This window comes from Leptonychotes weddellii, chromosome 2 (assembly GCF_054177405.1).
Source record: "Leptonychotes weddellii isolate Sample4059 chromosome 2, ASM5417740v2, whole genome shotgun sequence".
NCBI lineage: Eukaryota > Metazoa > Chordata > Mammalia > Carnivora > Phocidae > Leptonychotes > Leptonychotes weddellii.
In genome coordinates, this window is record NC_138370.1 from 175,607,247 (window position 1) to 175,620,170 (window position 12,924).

Consider the following 12,924-nt stretch of genomic DNA (forward strand, 5'->3'; position numbering starts at 1 on the left):
GCCTCCCTCCTCCCTGGGGCACCCCAAAGTGCCTGCACCCCAGCGGGGGTCTGAGAGCCTCTGGGATCCTGCAATTCCCGGCAGGCTGTTCCCCCCCTCCCAGGTCGGGAATGCTGACCCGGGACTTCCGATACAGATAAGGAGGAGGAAGGTCAGGGAGGAGACTGGGCCCCTTCCAGGCAGGGCGGGCCGCAGCTGTGGGCACGACCAATGACCTGGGCGGACTGCTCCGGCCACCTGACTCGAGCCTGGAGGGCCTGGCTGGCTGAAAACGTGCGCCTTCCTGCCCCGGCCGGCGCCAAGTGGCAGACCTTCCCGAGAGGCCCGGACAGCCGCGGTGTTGGTGTCAGCCACAGGTGAGGGGCCCCAGGGAGCCTCCCTCCCTTCCTCGGCCGGTCTGCTCCCTGGCAGGGTAAGTTCTAGGCCCCTGGGCTGGATCCGCACCAGGAGGAGCCGCCCCTACACTGCAGCCCCCAGTCCGGCGCTCAGGGTCACCCACAGGTGGGGCCGGGGAGGGTGTGCGTGGGGGGGTGCACCCCGAGAGCAGCCTGGTCAGCCTGGGATTCAGGGGGCCAAGGAAGGGCCAGCCTGGTGTCCCCACGTCCGAGAGAGGGGCGGAGAGCCGGGCGGGTGAAGCTGGATGTCCTCGCGGTGGCCACTGTGAGGGGGGGATATGCCTCCCCACAGGTGGGGGCCTCTGCAGCACTCAGGAGGCAGTGGCCCCAGGGGTTCTGATCCTGGCTGAGCCCCTGGGGGCAAGTGATTCTGCCCCTCTGCACCTCAGTTTCCCTGTCTGTAGGGTGAGAGCGTCCCAGGGGCCCAGCACGGGTCCACACTCGGTCAACGGCCGCTCTCCGGTGCTGATGACCGGTGGAGCAGAGCAGGAGCCCTGGGCTGGCGGCGGGGGCCAAGGTCCTGGCCTTCCCTCGCCTCAGTGCTGCCCTACCCCTCTGTGGACTTCAACACCGGGCTCTCTGCTCCCCTCTTCCTCCAGCCCCCAGGGGCCAAAGTCCCTGCAGCTCCAGGGACTGTCGCTCCTTCCTTCAGGGAACAGCGAAGGGGCAGCGGGAGAGGGGCGGGGCCTGATGTGGAAGGGACAGAGGAGAGGCTCTGTCCTCACCGTCCGGAGACCCCGCGGGGGAGTTTGCGCAGGCTGCCCGGAGTGAGGGGCCTCTCTGTGAGCCCGGGCCAGGTGCTCCTCCTGTCCGCACCTCAGTTTCTGCACGTGCACGAGGAGCCTCGTGACCGCCCCCCTCCGCAGTGGTTGCAGGACTCTCATGGGGCCCGTGGAGGGGTCCTCGTCCTTGATTTACAGAGGCCCCAGGCTGTGGGCAGCACAACCTGCCCGAGGGTAGCGCTGGACTAGAATGGTCTTTCCAAGGCCTGCCTGGGTGGCCCCGGTGCTTTGGCTCTGCCCCTCGCGTCCTCCTAGCCCCGCTGAGCGAGGCTCCCGGGCTGGCCACAGCCAGCAGACCTGGGACTTCGCCCTCGGCCGGCGGCTCCAGGCCTGGCTGCACCTGCCAAGTCTTCGGCCGTAATGGTTCTCTGTCCACACACCTTGTGTGTGTTCCAGCTTGCTGGGACTTTTTGATTTTTTAGAACAGGTCTAGATTTACAAAACAATTGCCAAGATAGCACAGAGTTCTCATAAGCCCTCCCACCCGGTCTCCCTGACTACTGACATCTTACATTAGATGGGTACATTCGTCACAACTGAGGAACCAATATTCATCCATTATTCTTAAGTAAAGCCCACACTTGGTTCAGATTCCTTTAGTCTTCACCCGATGTCCCTCCCCCATCCCAGGAGCCCGTCTGGGACGTCACGTGACACGTCTTCCCGTCTCCCCAGGCGGCTCTGGGCTGCGACGGCTTCTCAGACTTCCCTGGTTTGCGATGATTTTCGTGAGGAGTCCTGGGCAGGTGTTCTGTGCGGCGTCCCTCCGTGAGGACTGGTCTGATTATTTCTCGTGATCAGACGGGGATCGTGGGTTCTAGGGAGGAAGACCCTGGGGGCGCAGTGCCCGCCCATCCCATCAGGTCAAGGGCACCTGCCATCGACGGGACCGGTCACTGGGATGGTGACCTTGACCCCCTGGCCGAGGTGGGGTTTGCCAGGTTTCCTGAGCACACAGCCAGTCCCCCTCCTGGCCCTCCCAGGCTGTGCCCTGAGCAGGCCATGCACCATGCACGCCTGGGGACTGGAGGGGGGTGGCGTGGGTTCCCTCCTGGAGGGTGGCACATCCACATAAGTCACTGGGAGCTCTCCTGCTCGGGAGATCTGTCCCTTCTCCCTCATTCATTCATTTGCTCATTTATTTATGTTGGATAGACTCACATACTAATTTTATACTTTGGGGTGTAATCTAATACTAATTAATTTCGTTGCTCAAATTTTTCTAGCTTTGGCCATTGGGAGCTCTTTCACTTGGCTGCTCTGTCCTTTGACTCACCCCATCATGTGAGATTTCGTTCATTCATTCACTCATTCATTCATCATTCACTTCCTTCCTTGCTGGCGCCACAAGCCAGGCCCATCCTGTACCTTTGCCTGCCTGGTCTTGGAATCAGCCATTTCTCCGAGGGTCCTGATTCCTTTAGTCAGAGAATGGTCTTAGAAAGCAAGATCTGTCTGCACTCTTGAGTGTGCCTGGGTCTTTTGGACGCAGATCTGCAAGTGTGAGTACACTAACCTGTGTGTGTATGTGTATCTCTAAGTTAGTGCATGCGTGCATCTAACCGGGGTACGCACGTGGATCTAAGTACTTCTGTAGGTAAAATATGTCTCCATTAACTGAGACCTGATGTCTCCGCCTCTCATCCATCCCCACGGGGACCGTCCTGGCCCCTCTCCTTCATTCACTCCAGCAGTGAGAAACCTGGCTTTCACCATTTACCGTCCGTCTACTCTATTGCTCAAACTCCCCCTGCTCTGCACGCGTGCGGAAGTATAAGAATTTGTCCCCTTGCCTCGTGGGGAGCAGCGTGACCAGCTGGAGCCCAGTGTGAACACATGACTCCTTTGGGCTTCGGTCTGGCACGCCCACTGCCAGCTTCAGTGAGGTTGGCTCATGCGTGGGTAACACGGTCCCTGTTGGGTCACACTGCTTCCATCCTGGTGTCCCCTGACCTCCTCCTGCAGGTCCTGGGCACACTGTCGCATTCCTTGACAAACGCGTGATGTCATGCAGCCGCCGCCACGGCTCTCGTGACCGGTTCACCGCCCTGCAAAGTGCCCATGCTGCACCTCCTCAGCCCCCTGCTCGTTTACGGCCCTTCGTGAAGGCCAGCCAGTGTGGGCCCCCAGGTGCTGGCTGGAGCCTCACGAGCTTGACAGCTGGGCTCCTTCCAAGGAGCTGCTGTTAGGAGGAGCTCCGACGCTCCTGTGGCGCGGGTGGTCGTGTGCTCTGGAGGGGGGGCCGCGGGTCAAGGATGTGGTTTTTTAGGTGCTGGTGGCTCAGCTGCCCTCAGGTTGGCCCCTGCACCTGCCCTCCGCGGTCCTCCACGAGTGTGCTGACCAATGCTGGGTGCTGCTGACCCGGGAGGTGACAGAGGCTCTGGGAATCATTCTGCACTTCTCGCTGGGGGGAGATTGAGCATGATTTCACCTCTTTTAAGATATCAGGCAGGTAGGAGCTGCCTGCTCTGGGTCTCACTCCTTCTCGGTAGAGTGCTGGGTCCTCTCTGGCACGGAGTAGGGCCAGCGTTGACTGGGGCCAGCTTCTCAGGGGCCGTTCCACTAAAAACAGCCACGGGGAGGGGACCGAGGCCCAGCCCAGCTCCGAGCCAAAACCAGCAATACATTTTGTTTGTTGAAAATTTGAAGGAAAAGGGGCTGGGGAAACACCAGACAAATCCCGACTGAAGAACGTTCTCCAAACACGGACCTGCCCGTCCTCCTCAAAAGTAAGGTCCCCCAAACCAAGGACATTCAAATGAGGTGGTGCCCTCTGTGGCTCCGGGGACAGACAGGACCTCAGGGAAACACGGACGCACTTGCACGAAGCGTGGACCTTGGTGAATAAGGACGGGTCGGTGTTGGCGCAGGAGTGTGACGCGTTCATCCCCTCACCTGCCACCCTGGCCGCCCTCCCCGACCCGTTACACACTCGGTTTGTGTTTGTCTGATGCCTTTCTCGTGCGGACACCGGGTTTTAGTTTGGGGAGGAAGAGCACGGGGTGACACGCTGCCCTTACCACATCCCGGCAGGGACAGGGCCTGTCCCTGCTGGCGTCCGCCTTGATCGCCGTGGTGTTTGTGGGGCCCCATGGAGAGCAGTGCTTTCCGGCATTTCCACACGGCGCTCCGGGGGTGGGGGATGGAGGGGCTACACGCATTAGCTGGAATTCTACCCCAGGGAATATCTGTGTCTTCTCCATTTACTTAGGTATTCAATCACTTACATTAGTGTGGGCTTCTGGGTATTTCTTCTGTATTTCAGGTTAGAACCTAATACTACTTTATTTTGGTGCTCCGAGGGTCTAGCTTTGGCCATGGGGAGCTCTTCACTGGCTCCTGTGTCCCGTCATTGTGGGGATCTATCCGTCTATCTGGCCCTTGTCCATCCCTCCCTCCCTCCCCACCTCCTACAAGATGGCACTACAAGGTGCTGGGCTTGGTGTTTATCCCAGAGGGGAGTGCATCTCACCTGCCGGGGCCTGGCTCGGAGCCCCTCCTCCAGGCAGCCCCCCCAGCTGTCTGCAGGCAGGATCCCCGCTGTCTGGTGGCCCCGGGCTCTCTGTGCGTCCTCTGTCATGCTGACCCCAGCTGTGCCATCTGGTTTCCGTCCGTTTCCTGGGCTGTGCTTACTCCGGAGGGCAGGCCGTCTGACGCATCCGTGCCCCGGTGCCCCGGACTGGGCTGGGCGCAGAGCAGGGCTGGCGGGTTTGGGCTGGGCAATGCTGCCGGCCCCCGACCCCTGCCCGCATTGAAGAGCAGTGACAGTAGGTGCTCTCCTTTGTGCCAGCCTCTCTGCACGCCAGGGGAGGCCAGAGCACCCGCATTTTGCTCTTCAGCACCCCTGCGCCGTAGCACGTGGCCAGCATGGGAGCCCGCGGGACGGGCGTGCGGGGTGGCTGGGCCCCGGGGCTACCCTCTGTGAACGCAGGAAGGCCCTGCCAGGGAGAGCGAGGTGGAGGCCGTGCCCATCGTGCAGCGAGTCAGGGGAGCACCCGGGCTGCTGCCAGAGCAATGTCGCGGCCTGTGAGTCCTCGCTGCTGGCCTGGGAAGGGCGCGGGTGTGGCCGGTGAGGGGCAGCGGCTCGGGGGCATCGGGGGGCCGTGGGGAGGGGGCTGTGACCCTGACCCCGCCTCTCTGACATGGGTCAGAGGGCAGGAGTGCTGCGTCCCGGCCCTGCCAGGCGCCTTCACACGCACATCGGGGCTCCGAGGCCGGGGAGCTCACTGGCACTCACGCCCGGCTCCAGGCCCGCGTGCTTCCCTCCGGCCCAGCGGCCTCCCGGGAGAGCCGGGAAGAAGGCCAGCCACCGGAGGGTGGGCGGCCGGAAAAGGTCAGCGTCTGTCCGACTTACCGCATCAGGTGGCAGGTGTTCCGTGTCCTGCGGGGCCTGGGCCCCCCCTGCCCCCTTTGCTGGTACTGTGTCTGTCATTTAACACACACGCACGTAGGCCCTTCTGTGCCCGGAGGTGCTCCCGTCGTGGGTCCTTGTGTGCTAACCAAGTGACGGTGTATTCGGAGACCCCAGTTCCAGTGCCCATGGGTTCAGGGCGCTCCGGTGCTGGGGAAGGGCCGGCTTGTGCGGCTCGGTGGGGGGGTTGGGGAGGCTGGAAGGAGGCAGTGTCTGAGGGAGACTGTGGGGAGTGGGGGTCAGAGCCCGGCGGAGCAGGTGACCAGGAAGAGGGACGTGCAAGTGTGGCCGAGGCTGGAGGCTCCGTTGTCAACAGGAAGAGGGGGCAGGTGGTGCCGGTGGCTCAGGGGAAAGGTGGAGGAAGAGTGGGTAGCGGGGGGCAGGTGTCCAGTTCCCCGCCAAGGGGAATGCCCTGCGGCTCCAGCTCCGCCCCCAGGTCCGAGATAGATGGTATCCTGGGCTGATGCGTGCAGACAGAAGGTTCTAGAAGTCCTGACCTGCAGGAGCTCACAGGGCTGGTGTAGATGGAGAGTGCGGGCAGAGGGACACCAGGAGGAGGGAGGAGGTGTTCAGAAGGGGCCTGAGGTCAGCTGGGCGGAGGAAACAGGGAGGAGAGGGCCACTGGAGGCAACACGAGGGAGCTGGTGTGGACAAGGCTGGTTTTGAGGGGTGGTGGGTGGGTGAGGAGGCTGAGGAGGGAATGAGGAGGTGTTGCCGGGAAGGGAGCCGAGAGAGGGGAAGCAGCCAAACACGTGCCCTGAACCCCCTCAGTGACCTGGGGGCTGACAGTGTCCCCCTCACCCGTCCCAGCACAGCCCGAGGGGGACTTCTGGGAGTCCTGCGGAAATTCCCACCTTAGCTCTCCGCCCACCCGCCTGCCCTGACCTGGGCCTGGTTTCCAGGGAGATGGTCTTGGCTGGGAGGACTTCCCTGCCCCGGGAGGCTGGGGTTCGGTTAATGTTTGCATAAGCCTGGTTCCAGATCCAGCCCCTGGTGACTGGGCTGCAGAGAATGTCCAGAATTCCAGCCCAGAATTCCAGCCGGGGGCCCACCCAGAGTCAGGAATGTTGGTGCTCTGGGGAGTGAGCTTCGGTGGGATCGGGGTTTCTCTGAGGTCTCCTCTGTAAGCTGGGGTGACCGAGACCTCTCTACCCCTGTCTCCTCTGTGCTAACCCCTCTGGGTCACCCCATGGCTCACAGCCAAACGGTCCAGGGGGTTGGACGTGCCTGTCCCACAAAGGGAGAAACCACGGTGCTCCTGAGACTGGGCCACTCCTGGCTGGATGTCTCCTGAGGACCCCATCTGTCCTTTAGTAGAGGAGGGGGCTACTCAGAGCTGGCAGGCCCTGCACGGCCCCCCTGCGATGTGACAGGAGGACATGCCCACAGGGCCTTGCTCCCTGAGAGGGCCATGAAAACAGCCTTTATGCATTTCTGACCAGCTTCCTCTGAGGACCCAAGGTGCCTTATTTGGGATGCTGAGAAGGGGCACCCCTCTTCTGAAAGCTCTGTTTCTGGCCAGGTCAGATGAAGGAGCACAGTTTGGAGCCTGCCCAGCAGATACGCCCGGGCACCTGGCCAGCTCTCGGGCCGGCCCTGCCAGGCCAAGGAGGAGCTGCTGGACCGCCGAGTCAGTGGGTCCCTGGCTTGAGGGCGCCGCCTGCCCTGACAGGGCCGGATGACCATGACCCAGGCCGTGGCGGGGGTGTGGGCGTCTTCAGTCCCGGCCGAGCTTGGGAAACGCTGACAGCTTCCTGCAACTCTGTGACCTGGCCCGGGGTGGCCATCCATCATCATAAGCCTGTTTGGTCCCAATATCCTTGTTTTGCAAAGAGCAGTTCCTGAAATCTCGGGGACTAGAGCTTTGCTCATCTTTTGATTGGGGTGGTTTCAGCCACTAAGGCCAAAAATAACAAACACAGGCCGAGCCTTGCTGAGCACAGCCCTGTTCTAGGCCTTTATGTGTGTCCCGGGGCAGCTGGGTGCCAGGCTCCAGGCTGGTGGCATCTCAGACCCGGGCATGCTGAGGACGGGCATCTCCAGCCCCACCTTCCCGGTTCCTCGGACCCAGGCGGGGCTCAGGAAAGTTCACGTGTGCCTTGGAAGGTCTGCGGTGGTCCTTTGTCCATTTGCCTGTCTGGGAAATGGCACTAGGCTGGGTCACATCTGCATCTTACACCAGGACAGACGATGGGGTGTTGCTTAGCGTGGACCACGCGAACACTGGGGACCCTCTTTCCTGCGACCCTGGGGGAGGGTCCCTCCCTTCCCGCGTTTTGGTTCCCCGTCCGTAAGCCTGTTACCCAATCACCTGTCTTTATGTGGCGCTCATCTCCCGAGCTCTAAGCGCTGGGTCTTGCGAATCCGTGACAGGTTAACTGTGTGTGCAGTGACTGCTATAATCAGGGGTTGGAGGGAGGCAGGACACACTCCATGGATTCGATCCTGTGCCAGCTTCAAGCCTGTTTCTGTCCCCGGCGCCAGGGCCGGCCTCCACCCTCCACTTGAACCTTTGTATATCCCAGTCCATTGCGACAGGGAACACCTTTGGGCGGCCTCCTTCCTGCTTGGGTGGGGGAATCCTGAGATGCTTTTCCGCGAATCCCCACCCCACCCATCCTCTACAGCAGAAGCCACTCAAGGGCCAAATCCAGTCCGTTTTGTAAATAAGGTTTTACCAGCACACCGAGCACCTACTTGTTGACTATTTGTGTGACCACCGCCTACTTGGTATGTTCACCATCACCCGGCCTGGACCCACCGACGGCCCTTTGCAGAAAGCGTTGCTACCCCAGCTCTAGAATTGCCTGTGTGGCCCTGGCTTGTTTCTACTGCCCAGGGCACCCGGTGAGTGGGGAGTAGTCACATACCCTACCCCACCCACCCCAGGGGCCTGCACATTCCTAAGATTCAGCGTTATGGCCTGTTGTGGATTAACCCTCAGGGCAAGAGTGTGACCCAGCCTCTCGAGCTTCCATAAAGCTGCATGCCTAGGGTTTTCTAGGTGGAGGCTGGGTTTAAGTCCCCTTCTGTCTGGGCCTGGCCCTGGGAAGACCTCTACACCCCCTCTTCGCCTAGGCCCTCTTCCTCTGAGACTCGACCCAAGGGCCTCCACCTCTAGGAAGCCTTCCTTGATTTCGTCCTCCACTCCTTTCCATCCTAGGCTTCCCTTTGCCACTGCAAGGATTATCCCAGTCCATTTCTAAGTCTGTCTCCCCAACTTGTCTGTGAGCCCTGCATGGGTGGGGACCTGGAAGGCAGAGCTGAGACAGTGGGACCAAGATCGTGGGTGGCAGGGGGAGCTCCAAACCCCAGGAAGCAGAGCTATCTCAGGGTGGAGTAAGGGATCCACCAAGACGCTGAGCCATGTGCTAGGGAGGCTGCCGGGTGATCCCAGCTGGGCATGGGGGAGGCCTGGGTCATCATAGTCCCAGACACTCGGGGATGCTTTAAGACCACATGACAAATTCAAAATCGCCTTTTGTCGTCATTTGACTCCAATGGTTGCTATCTGCCCCCTGGGCTAAAAAATAAAAAATAAGCAGAGGGTGGAGGGCAACCTTCAGCCCCTGCCTCCTGCCTCTGGATCGCAGCCTGGGGCTCCGCCCCACTGAGCCAGGGTCAGGGTCCGAGCCAGGGTCCAGGTCCAAGCCGGGGTCCAGGGTCCAGGTCTGGGTTGGGGTCCAGGTCCAAGCTGGGGTCTGGGTCCGAGCCCGGGTCCAGGTCTGAGTCTGGGTCCAGGTCTGAGCTGGGGTTAGGGTCCGGGCCCAAGCTGGGTCCGGGTCCATGTCTGTGGTCCTAGGGTCTGGCAGGAGCTGCCTCAGGGCTCTGAGGACGGGAATCTCTGCCTGTCAGGGACTGGATTTAGGGAGGAAGAGGGGGCCCTCTGAACCTTCTGAGGATGCCCTAGAAGTTACAGCGGAAGGCTTGACTGGGGGCTTCAGGGCTGCAGCTGGGCCCCCTCCGGAGGTGTAGACTTTCCCAAGGGAAGGACGCAGAACCGGTTTGGAGACTTCCCAGTGCTACCTGGGGCCACATTCATCTTGAAGGAAGCCTTTGACAGTCTTCCACACAAAGGACGCTGGGGAGATAGGGAGCGGCAGTGCATGTTTAAGGGTGTGTGGAGTGTCAGGGCCCCGCCTTGAGGAGGCCCTACGAGGGGTCCTTGTCCTTGTCGCTCTCCAAACCTCCGTTTCCTTGCGTGACTCCCCGAGGCCGCAGGGAAGGCCGGGGCTGCACCAGCCTGCACACCCCCCGAGTGTGGGCTCCAGCGCCCGGTACGCGGTGGTCAGCCCCTGGCCCTCTGCACACGCACGTGCTTTCCCAGGTGACGGTAGCCGTGCCCACGGCATCCACACTGGCTAGAAAATGTGTCTCTTGCATTTGTCCTGAGAAGCCATCCGTCTTCCTCAAATGTGCCTGCCACCAGGGAAAGTGCCTCTGTTGGGTGGTTTGGTCGGCTTCCTATGCAGCGCCCTCGGGAGGGAGAGAAAGGCTGGCCGGAGAGGTGGGCGTGAGGGGAGAGCGCTGAGGACGCGGAGTCTGGCTGTGGACGGTGGGGCAGCACCCGCTGACCCTTACAGTTCAGTGAAACATCCGCTGGTCCCTGTGGTGGGAAAAGGGGCAGAGGTGAACTCTTGTTCTCTGAATTGCCACCTGGAAATAATTAAAATCAGGGTTTGGTGCTGGAAGACACAAGGATCTGATTCCTGAGAAAACCCCAGACTCGGGCAGGACGTGCCCTCCAGAGCTCCTGGGAGTCGGGCTGTGGTTTCTCTGGCTGCTTGTCTCACGCCTTAGAGAGTCAGGGCATCTGCTTTGGCGCCGGGGACACCTGAGACCCCAGCTGTGTGCAGGTGTTGCCTGTCTGCAGGTGCCATGGGAGGGCGGACCTGAGACACCAGCTGGTGGCACTGCCCTTGGGCTGGGTGACCCTGGACAGCTGCCAACCCCACGCCCATCTGCCTCTCGGTCCAGCAGATGGCCGTAATATTCACGCCAGGAGGGCTGTATCCCCTGGATCTAGCATCTTCTTGGCAAGTGGCGATTGGAATTTATTACAACAACCGTGTCCGGCACCAGGGCTATTGCAGGTGTGTGGGGGGCACTTAGAGTCCCCCAAATCCGACTGCCATCTGCACGGGGCAGAGCGAGGCCCAGGAAGTGACAAGCTCTCCCACAGGGCCTCAGGACTGGGCTGTGTGGGCCTGCCCCCTGCCCACCCTGCAGGAGGGACCCTTGTTTGGAAAGTCCCCTGACCTAGAAAGCTCATGTTCTTCCTCTGGAAGGCTCTTGGGGGTGCACTTGCAGAATTGGGGTACACTAGAGTTGGGGTGCACTGTGCAGTCGAGACCCTGGTTTGAGGTGTGCTGTGTGGAATTGGGCTGCATTCTGTGGGGTCAGTGTGTGAGTGCAGAGTCAGAGTGCTGGGCACAGTTGGGGAAGCCCTTGGAAACTGCCCCGGCCTCGGGCCAAGAGCACAGCTGCGGATACAAACAGGATACAGGGTCCGGGCCCCAGGGGGGGACAATGGCCAGGAGAGGAAATGTGTCCAGGCCCTTTTATGGATGTGGAGCCCATCTGGGGCCTCTTTCAGTACAATTTCCAGAAAAACAAAGCCAAGCATCTCATGTTCTGCACATTGTGGGTTCTGGAACACGGGCTGAAGAGTTCGGGGTCCCAGCTCACAGACACGAGACGGAGGCCGAGAGGAGCAGGGGCCTGCAGTGGGTTGGAGAGGGTGGGCTCAGTGCCCGTGCCTGGCTTCTGCCTGCGGACGCCCCCCCCCCCCACCCCGAGTTGTGGCACAGCCAGCCCCGGGCTGCAGGGTGGGCGGCAGGGCCGGGGAGGGCGCTGGTGGAGGTGCTGACCTTCGGACGCGTCCCTCTTTCTCCGTTTGCCTGGTAGCTGCGTCCCCTGCTGTCGTGGGCCTCGGCCACAGGAGAGGCCCAGACACTCAGCATTTGTAAAATGAACAAACATTCAGGTGTAGCTGTGGTAACGGGCTGCACATGGCCTGCTAGAGACGTCTGCATCTAGTTTAATGCTCGTGAGGACCCAGAGCAAAACCACGGAAGAGCATCTGAGCCCCCTGGGGCTTCTCTGAGAAACCAAAGCACCCAGGTCGTGTGGCCAGCACGGCAGAGCTGACCTGCAAGGTGTGCTGTCCTTGGACGCAGGTGCCCACCTCCCACCCTGTGGGGCAGCCTGAGCTCTGCTCTCTGGTGAGCAGGCCGGAGGAGGCTGTGGGCCCATCTGCGGGCGTCCACAGGTCCCCGGTGCCAGTGCAAAGGGGGGCTGGGGCGCCTGTGTCTGGATGGGGGAGGCAGGCTCGCCCAGGAGAGTGGCCACGGCAGGGGAGCACCCAGCCTACAGAGAAGATGCAAGGAATCCAACTTCTGAGGTTCAGCGGGTCCTTGCGAGGGGTAGGGCATCACCATTTCCAGGGCTGTGAAGACAGGCACAGGGAGCTGGGCAAGGTCGGAGGGAGAACTGGGGAGGACAGAGGAGGGTGGAGAGATGGAGGGGCAGATGTCTGCGAGGAAGGGGTGCTAAGGACTCGCACCTGGGAGGAGCTTCAGGACAGGGCACCTGGACCTCGTTTAGGGCCCCCTCTTGCCCCAGAGGTGGGCAGGAGGACGGAGCCTCGAAGGCCTGCAGGTCGCTGAGGCTGAGGGGAGCCACAGCGGGGAGCCACGGCGGGCAGGCAGGTGGGCACCCGCGTTCACTAACTGCCCTGTCCTCAGCCTGCTTCCCACTCCCCTGGGCGTCTAGGAGTTTGGGGCGGGATGGTGGCCCCACAGGTGTATCCAGGGGAACCTCCAGACACGATCTCGTTTGGGAAAAGTGTCTCTGTAGGTATAATTAAGGTAAGGGTCTCGAGATGAGGTGGGCCCCAAATACAATACGAAAGGGAAGAGCCACACAGGGTGGCCAGGTGGTGACGGGAGACAGAGCTGTGTGGCCAGGAGCCCGGGAGCTGGAAGAGATGGGAAGGACCCTCTGGAGCCTCCAGAGGGAGCGCGGCCCTGCCCACACCTTGATTTAGACTTCTGGCCTCCAGACGGGGAGGGGAATAGGCCTTGGTCACTTTAAGGCACCCAGTCCACGGAGCTTTGTCCCCGAAGCCCCAGGACATTGGCACAGTGACCATCACAGCTGTCCTTCCAGAGAGACAGCTACTCCTACCCCACGGAGGGGACAGCCCGGACCTCCCAGTGGGAAGCCGGAGCTGCTGTGGAAGCTGCCTCCCCTCTTGCTCTGCGGCCCCCCGGTCCCCTGGGACCCACCGAGTAGCTTCCAGTTGTCCCCGTTAGTCGGCCTGCGGTCATGGGGA

General features: G+C 61.5%; 1 protein-coding gene across 7 annotated transcripts in view; it reads left to right on the plus strand.

Annotated features, from left to right (window-relative positions):
- Nucleotides 1-222: 222 nt before the first annotated feature.
- SH3TC1 (SH3 domain and tetratricopeptide repeats 1) overlaps nucleotides 223-12,924 on the plus strand; it is a 46,045-nt gene continuing 33,343 nt past the window's right edge. For 3 of the 7 annotated variants that reach the window (XM_081812683.1, XM_081812682.1, XM_031020489.2), the window contains exon 1: nucleotides 255-412. The gene's annotated coding sequence lies outside the window, so the exon portion shown is untranslated. Of the gene's footprint in view, nucleotides 413-12,924 lie in introns of all 7 variants that reach the window. The other 4 variants (XM_081812681.1, XM_081812686.1, XM_081812678.1 and 1 more) reach the window with 4 other exon arrangements.